General features: G+C 47.2%; 1 long non-coding RNA gene across 1 annotated transcript; it reads left to right on the forward strand.

The window, feature by feature from the left end:
• The first annotated feature begins 6,112 nt into the window (after nt 1–6,112).
• LOC135175734 (uncharacterized) lies at nt 6,113–8,802 on the forward strand. The gene is made up of 3 exons (XR_010302465.1): nt 6,113–6,152; nt 8,065–8,293; nt 8,495–8,802. It is a non-coding gene; the product is annotated as an uncharacterized LOC135175734 (long non-coding RNA).
• The last annotated feature ends 248 nt before the right edge of the window (nt 8,803–9,050 follow it).

Below are 9,050 nucleotides of genomic sequence, written 5' to 3' on the forward strand. Positions count from 1 at the left end.
GCAGAGGAGGCTCAGGGCAGAGCTCATTGCTGCCTGCAGCTGCCTGCAGGGAGGCTGTAGCCAGGTGGGGTTGGGCTCTGCTGCCAGGCAAGCAGCAGCAGAACAAGAGGACACAGCCTGAAGCTGTGCCAGGGCAGGTCTAGGCTGGATGTTGTTAGGAAGTTGTTGTCAGAGAGAGTGATTGGCATTGGAATGGGCTGCCCAGGGAGGTGGTGGAGTCTCCGTGCCTGGAGGTGTTGAAGCCAAGCCTGGCTGAGGCACTTGGTGCCATGATCTGGTTGCTTGGCCAGGGCTGGGTGCTAGGATGGACTGGCTGATCTTGGAGGTCTCTCCCAACCTGCTTGATTCTCTGATTCTATAACAAGTTTCAGGCATACTGCAAACAATCTCGTTTAGTTCTCTGAAATGTGAGACTCCTTGGTATGGTCCAAATCTGCAATTGGCATTCATTTCTGGATGACCTGCACAGCCTATTTGAGGTTTTGCTGACTCTGCACCTACAGTAAGCACATGCTGATAAAACTCCCCTCCACATCATTCTGTAGTTTGTATAGACAAGGGTTGACAGAAAAAAAATTCCTTCAGGACAGATGTAGCTGTTGGCTTCCTCATCTGTGGCATATTTGCTCACCATCAACAACCTGCCCTCTCTAATGACACAACATTATTGCTGTTGTTCACTCCAGTTAAGGAAAATGAAACATCAGCAATGAAGGGATGCTTTCAGCCTTGAGCACTGATCTCTAAAATAGACACACCGAGGCACTGAGATGTTCTAAACATGACAGCCAAGCCACATGAGCAGCAGCAGTTCCCACCCACAGTCTCACTGGATCACTTATCCAAAGAAGGCTCTTGGGTTTCTTTTTAGTGAACATCCCCTTCTTAACAAACATCTGCATGCAGCAAGCTGCTGTCCCTGAGAAAGAAAACTGTGCCTCACTGATACTCTACGGAGTTTTTGTCCTTAGCTTCTGTCTCAGGTTGAGAAAAATAGGGTTAAAAAGGTCTTCTGGGCACTAGAAGATTGTGATTCGATCCCATAATTCTGCTACCTCTTTATAAGCTCACAGCAAAGCCAGCTTGTTCTTCTATCCTCCCCCTCCAGCTTGCTGGATATGGCTGGGTGCTAGGTTGGACTAGATGATCTTGGAGGTCTCCTGCACACCTGGGCACACTGCTGGGTCATGTTCAGCTCCTCTCTGGGGGGGAGGAGTGCCACAGCACCCCCAGGTCCCTCTCTGCCTGGCTGCTCTCAGCCACTCTGTGCCCAGCCTGTAGTGCTGCTTGGGGTTGCTGTGGCCAAAGTGCAGAACCCTGCACTTGGCCTTGTTCAATCTCATCCCATTGGCCTCTGCCCACCCATCCAGCCTGGCAGGGTCCCTCTGCAGGGCTCTCCTACCCTCCAACAGCTCCACAGCTGCTCCTAATCATTACAGAATTACACCAATCAATTTATACAAATTCAAGCAGTAGGAAATCTCCATTTCCAAACGCAAATCTGCCTGCATGTACATCCTTACTTCATTAACTTGCCCACACATGCAGCCCATCTGCATGCTGCACTGAAGACATTGGCTCTTTTGTAGCCTATACTGACAGAACTGTGTGTGGAGCTGTATATGAGTAAGTTGTAGTGATGGTTTGTGATATTTCTTTAAGTAACCAAAAAGAGGTCCCAGATGGGGCTAATAAAACTGTCACTTCCAAAGAAATGAGCTATGGCTGCAATCACAACCAAATTTGGACTTACAGAGCAAGTATGATCTCTTCCAAGCTCACACTGGGCTTCTTCTAGAAAGTGAAAAGGCTCAAGCACAGGCTTTAAACTTAATGTGACTCATCACCTTAGCATCACTTGGACTTTTCTTGCCCTTAAATACATGGTCTGGTTGACTGGACAGGGCTGGGTGCTAGGTTGGACTTAAATACATGGTCTAGTTGACTAGATAGGGCTGGGTGCTAGGTTGGGCTGGATGAGCTTGGAGGTCTCTTCCAACCTGGTTGATTCTATGATTCTATGTGAGACCTTATAGGATTGGCATCTAAACACGTATGTTTTAGACTGGCATGGAACACAGAAACTGTCAGAGTGCATAACTGGTGGAAAATGTACTTTTATCACTGATTTTATTCAGCCAGATAGATCCAGGCTGTAATAAAAGGCACACAGAATAGTAGTATAAAATTATTCTCACCCCTTATTCTCAGTAGCATCAGTCAATGAGACGAAAAGACTATAGAGCCTATCCATATTTAATTATAGAGAAGGTTCCTCTCTGATTAATTGAATCATTAAACATGCACAGATACATTTCATAGTATTAAATATTAGTTACCTTCCAGTATATTAGGAAGTAAGACTGGGAGGGGATGAAATGGGCAGAATTATTCTCAGTGTAGGTCTTGCAGAGCACACAGCTCCTCACTTGTTTCCCAGGAAACGAAAAGGAAGCGCAGACATGCAACACAGGGCCAGAAAATGTGCACAGGCTGCAGAACCACTGGCAAAAAAAAACCATATCTTGGCTTTTCTTTAACTTATGTATGGGTTTAGCTGTCGTGGTGTTTATTCTGGCCTTCACAGCAGAACAACTTCAGCACTACTCTTACTTCAGTACTGGCAGTTGGTGTTTGTATTCAGAGTGTAATGAAATTAGTAGTTTAGGCGTTAGGAGGTAAGGCAAAATACACCCAACCAAAGAGCTGCAGCATATGTTCATGGTAGGGAAGGGTTTATCAGAGTGCTTTTATTAGAGGAAGCCTATGTTTTAAGTGGCAAGTAACTGCACTGGGAAATGCTGTGCCTGAGTTCACAGGTTTTATATATATGCATATGCACAATTCACAGCCAGAGAATTAATGTCTGACTGATAACTACATTAAAAGAGAGTGTAAAGGGGAAGACAGGAGGGGGGAAGAAAAGTCATTCAAAGAAATCACAAGGCTGAGAGAATAGTTTGGAGTGAGGGTTTGAAGAAGCCATGCTGTGCCTTTCACAGCTGCCTACACTTCATGTCATTAATAACCAGTAAATAAGATCTGCAGGTGGTCAGATAGGGCACCCTGAGCCAAGAAGCTGTAGTTAGGGCTTCTGTCTCTAAGATGGGTGGCCAGGCTCATTTGCACAAGGCTGCTTATGTTTCCATACAGAAGTGTAACCCTACTTAGCATAGCTTCAGGGAAGCTGCTACTACACAGAGAATGCTAATTACTGTAACCAACTGGCAATGATGCATCCAAAATTAAATGGCCTGTGACTGAGCAGATGAACAATCTTTATAGCCCCAAGTTCAGGCAACATGGATATTCTGTCAAATTAACAGACAGTCTATTTGGTCTTAAGAGGTAAACTGAAGTCCTTTAAAAGACATTTATATGTGCTATTAAGTTATTAGTGCCAATAGAGCTCTCCTTCCAGTTTAAAGATGTCCAGTTGGGATCTAAGCTATCTGCAGCCTACTAGAGGGAGTAAAATAAAATTAAATTAAAAATATAAGATAAATCAAAATAGTAATAAACTAAGCAAACAAACAAATGAACAACAGCAGCAAAACCCAAAACCCACACAACATCTTAAAGACTCTGGAAGCTTCCCTTCAAGGTGAAACTGCACTACAGCCTCTGCTCTTACTCTGGGTTCCTGCATGTCTCTGTAACAAGGCAAAATTCCCACTGAGGTCAACAGTGACTCTAAGAGCAGAGCCCTTTGGGCACAGGCACTGCAGCTGCCTCCTCAGCCCTCAGTTCCAAAGAAATGCAGGGTCTTGTCCAGGAGAACACTGTAAGAACAAAAATTGTAACTTGACTTTCTACAATGAACTTTAACAACTTAAGGCCAGACATAAGTGCTCCTTGGTTTACCTCCCTGCACCTAGCAAATTAGCTACCCAGGAGTTTCATAGAGTCACAGAATCCAGTCCTCTCAGCATCCTCCTGGCCCTGCTCTGGACACTCTCCAGCATCTCCACATCCCTCTTGCAATGGGGGCTCCAGAGCTGGATGCAGGACTCCAGGTGGGGTCTCAGCAGAGTGCAATAGAGGGGCAGAATCCCCTCCCTGGCCCTGCTGGCCACACTTCTGCTGCTGCAGCCCAGGCTCTGCTTGGCTTTCTGGGCTGCAAGTGCACACTGCTGGCTCCTGTTGAGCTTCTCCTCCAGCAGCACCCCCAAGTCCCTCTCCTCAGGGCTGCTCTCCAGCCACTCACTGCCCAGCTTGGAGTTGTGCTTGGCATTGCCTCATTGCAGGACCTTGCACTTGCTCTTGTTGAAGCTCATGAGCTTGGCTTGTGCCCACCTCTGCAGCCTGCCCAGGTCCCTCTGTATGGATCCCTGCCCTCCAGCCTGGCTGCTGCACCACACAGCTTGGTGTGCTCAGCAAACCTGCTGAGGCTGCACTCAGTGAATGAAAAAGAGGATGCAGCAAGATAGAGTGATGTTGCATAATCAGAAGTGGAATCTGAGTCCAGATGCAGCTGACATCTTCAAACAGGAGGAATGCTGAGGAGATGCAGTAAACACATCACCCTCGGAGCATTTCTTTGCAAGAGCATGGTGGTGGAAAACACCTGTCTGTTTGTCCAGTGATCTGACAGACGCTGGTCTGAATGTGAGTGCCATCTTCAGTATCATACTGAGCTCGGCAACGCTGGACAGCCTTTCCTGGCAGAAAAGGAGAAAATCAACTGGAGAGAGTCAATCGTAACAGTGTATCAACTCCTCCTTCTTTCGCTGCAGACACCTGCAAAATGGCCCAAGTGGAGTCTTGCCGCTGAAGCACTGTGATGCTAATTCCCCATTCGACAACTTCAGCACTTCTGAGAATGAATCCAGCAGCTGAATATGAGCTACTAGTTCACGGACATCCACCTTTCCTTCTTGTTGTTAAGGAAAATTCAATCTCTGCCTAAAGGGCAGAGTTCTTATGATCTTGGTTGTGCAAGGCTCTTTGTTTTAACGTCCAAATAATGCAGGAGAAAGAGGAGGTCTTTGCTGAAAGTATGTGCAGTGAATACTTCTGCCTCTCTCCAGTTTGCTTTAATTGTATTGAACTGATTTAATAAGCTGATTTTTGAAAGGCTTTCTAATGATTCCTGGTTTAAAATGCCAAATAGTGTTGGCTTGCATTTTGTTAACACATGTATGCTCACCCTTGTTTCAAAATCAGAGACTTCTGGAGTGCAGCAGCAACCAGGGCATTGTATATAGCTCTTTGCAGAACGAGGCATTCACCAGCAGGATGTATAAGGTGCTCCAGATCTGAACTGGCCCCAAGTCTCTCCTGCTTTGTTTACCTCTGAAATCTCTAGTCTCAGTTTTCCTCTATCTTCATTAAAATGATGTTTACAAAGATTTTTCAGCATTTAAATAACTTTCTTCTTGTCTGTTGCAGTGATTTTAACAGATTAAACCAGAAACACTTCATCCTATTTTAATAGTTGGTGGTAGCTTGTCAGACATGACCTGAGAGACTCTGGAGTGCTCCTGGGACACCACAGCTCAAGCAAATGTAAACTAAACTCTGAAGTTAGTTTCAGGGAAAAGACAGTTAAGAAACAATCTGCTGTACCTATGTTAAATGGACAAAAGAGTAAGGGGAGAAAGGTTATAAAATATATCCAGGAATTAGAATCAGAGAATCAAGCAGGTTGGCAGAGACTTCCAAGCTCATCCAGGCCAACCCAGCACCCAGCCCTAGCCAAGCAACCAGACCATGGCACTAAGTGCCCCAGCCAGGCTTGGCTTCAACACCTCCCCTTGGAACACGGAGGATATTCTGTCAGTCCCTGCAGTGCCCCCTTCAGCAGATCAGTTCAATGCTGTGCTTTGGCCAGCATTATTTGTTCAAATACCTATCTGCATTGTGCTGTTTGTGCTGGCAGAATGTGATCAGCTCTGGTGACAGATATTGCTGTCATCTGTTATGCCTGTAGCTAATTAATCACCATTTAATTCATGTCCTATGGTAACCCATCAGCTGTGCTGCCACCAGGTGATGCCGTTTGCTATGAGCTGGCTCCTGGAGTCTCCTCCCAGCCCAGGTGTGGCCACTTTGCCCTCCCTGCTCACTGCCCTTTATATTCTGCCCCAGGGGAGCTGCAGCTCCAAGTTCGGCCCATTGTGGGCCAAGGGATCCTCCGCCTGGCGTCCCTGGTGAGTGCCCATGGTGTGCACTGGGTGCATGGTGGAGGGTTTCAAAAGCCGGGGGGCCTGGTGGTGGCCCCCCGGCTGTTAGGGCTAGGCTCAATAACCACTGCAATGTACAACGTCCTGCACGGGTGCTGGGTGTGTGTCCTTGCTGGAGCTGCTTTCTTTTGCAGGCTGCTTCAGCGCTTTGAGGCTGTGCAGCACTGCTGAGGGATGTGCACAAAAAGCCCTCACTGGTTTTAGTGGTCGTTCCCTTAGAGAACAGAGGAGCAGGAGAGCAAAGAGGCCAAGATGCTGCTGAGCTGCACAGGGCCAGGCTCTTCTGAGGCTTTCTGCAGCGTGTGACAGATGCAGTGCTGCCAGTGTGGAATGCTTCTTTGCAGGAGTGTGCCCAGCTAAGTGAGAAGTTGGTGCAGTTGGAAAGCTTACAGCCAAGAGCAGAGAGTGAGACATAAGCAAGCTACCCTTCCAGCCACAGCCTGCAGTTGTTCCATGTGCCCATAGTAACTCTCTTCATTACAGTGAACACTTCCTTGTAGCAAACATTCTCTTTGCAGCAGACTCTTTTCATTAGTGGAAGTTTCAGGGCAGTAATTATCCAGAGGCTCCCATTTACCTAAGCAATGCCAAAGCTCTCAGACACAAGTTTTGGCTTTTGCTTTCAGCAGGATTGTTTTTCTCCTTCCTCCTTTCTTTCTTCTTTTCATTTTGTTTCCTTCTGCCTTCATTTATGGACTTGCAGTCAGTTACCAAGAGTGAAACTGAGGGGGCAGTTAGCTCCTGATGCAAAGCTATTGCTGACATGCCCAAGTGCATACAGAGTGATTACAGAGCAGACAGCCATGGCTGCAGTCTGCCACTCCTTTCCTATGCCAGTGGTGGAAGCAGCACTGCTGGTAGACAGGCACCCTAATGCAAGCCAGGCAGTTGCTGTTTGCAGGCTGCAGCCTTAACACCAGCCTGCTCTTAGCAAATTGAGTGTGCCCTGAGTTGGCAGTGAGCACAAATACAATGTCTGGACTGAGGCACATGAAAATCTGAGTTCTTACAGCCTAACTCAGCAGAGCAGAAACTGGCCAAAGTCAGGCACTGAGGGTAGGTGTTCCAGTTAGAGCAGTGTGTTCAGCCCTGCTCACTGAGAAGCAAGCAACTGCTTCAGACACGGGTGTGAAACTGTGACACTGCAAGAGCAGCATCCAGGCCATGGAAACAAGGATCATAGATTCATTAGTCTAAGCTTGTGGTGCTTTTGCACACTTATCTTTGATGGGGAAAGTCTGCTTTCCACCTGGCTATCACCAGCTGTTCCTTTTCATAGAGTCATGGAATCAAGCAGGTTGGGAGAGACCTCCAAGCTCAGCCAGGCCAACCTAGCACCCAGCCCTGGCCAATCAACCAGACCATGGCACTAAGTGCCTCAGCCAGGCTTGGCTTCAACACCTCCAGGGACAGAGACTCCACCACCTCCCTGGGCAGCCCATTCCAATGCCAATCACTCTCTCTGCCAGGAACTTCCTAACAACATCCAGCCTGAACCTCCCCTGGTACAACGTGAGACTGTGTCCCCTTGTTCTGTTGCTGCTTGCCTGGCAGAAGAGCCCAACCCCACCTGGCTGCAGCCTCCCTGCAGGGAGTTGCAGACAGCAATGAGCTCTGCCCTGAGCCTCCTCTTCTGCAGGCTGCACACACAGTTGCAGCACCTGAATTAAGAGAAGTAAAGCAGAAAGGGTTAGCATAGCATGTCAGCAAAGCCTTGTGAGACACACCCTCACATTCAGAGGATGTCATCTGAAGCAGTGCTGAGCTAACACTTTTGGGAATTATGATTCTGTGATTACCTCGTGTATGACCTCCATGGCAGAGATTACAGCACAGCTGGGAGCATTCAACATGTTTATCCCCAAACACACCCTCCCAGATACCTTGTGTGACTCTGAGGAGAGGCTCAAGAGCAGCCGAAGCCCCGTGCAGACTCCAGGAAAGCACCACCATCTGTGACAGGCTGCCAGGCATCAGGACACGGCCACTGGAGCACCTCAGCCCTGGTTTTTCTCCTCTCAGGAAAAAAAAAATCCACTTGCTCTCAAAGGGCTCCTTCTGCCTGGGGTGACATTGGCCTGCAAGCTCCAGCTAGAGCAGTTTTCTGGGTAAGACAGGCCAGTGGAGCCCTAGGGGCTGAGCTGTGGCACCTCTCAGGAGGAGGCGACACACCTGCCGGAAGGTGGCACAGCCTGCAGCGGCTGCACTGCTGCCTGCCTGCCTGCTCCGATTCAATGTTCATAGCAAATTCCTGCCTGCACCACAACGAATGCAAGTCAGCCTAAAGTAATGAAAAACTATCTTTGCAGGAGGAAGAATAGAGGTAACCTGGGATCAATATTGATGAAGCCGTGATTAATTGACTGATGGCCGAATGATTACAAACTTCTGTCTGAGGCAGCTACTCAAATGTATTAGCTTTGACCAAATGGGGGGGGGAAATAAATTAAAGCAAAAAAAAAAAAAATACAAACTGGGTCAATGAAAAAAAAAATGCATTCAAATCAATTTTTAATAGCACTTAAGATTTTATGATTTTTTAAACTTTCCTCTGAATAATTAATCAGAAAAATGAATCTAATTTAAACAAGGTGGTGTAAGGTGTTCTGTATCTGTTTGATGGTGTTCTTAATAAAGAAATTCAATTAGGGCTGACTTTTCATTATGAATCTCTGGGTTTAAGGAACGTTCTGATTGGCTGGTAAACATCTGAGATGGGGAGAGGAGCGGGGAGGAACCGCACGGCTCAGCACAATGGGCTCATTAAGATTTTACACTGTTCATTCTAACCTCCCCTCATTTCCACACACAGAAAGGGAAAACAATCACAGAGAGAGGACAAAGGAAAAGAAAGTTTGAGATCTC

The sequence above is a fragment of the Pogoniulus pusillus genome, chromosome 5 (assembly GCF_015220805.1).
Source record: "Pogoniulus pusillus isolate bPogPus1 chromosome 5, bPogPus1.pri, whole genome shotgun sequence".
Lineage (NCBI taxonomy): Eukaryota > Metazoa > Chordata > Aves > Piciformes > Lybiidae > Pogoniulus > Pogoniulus pusillus.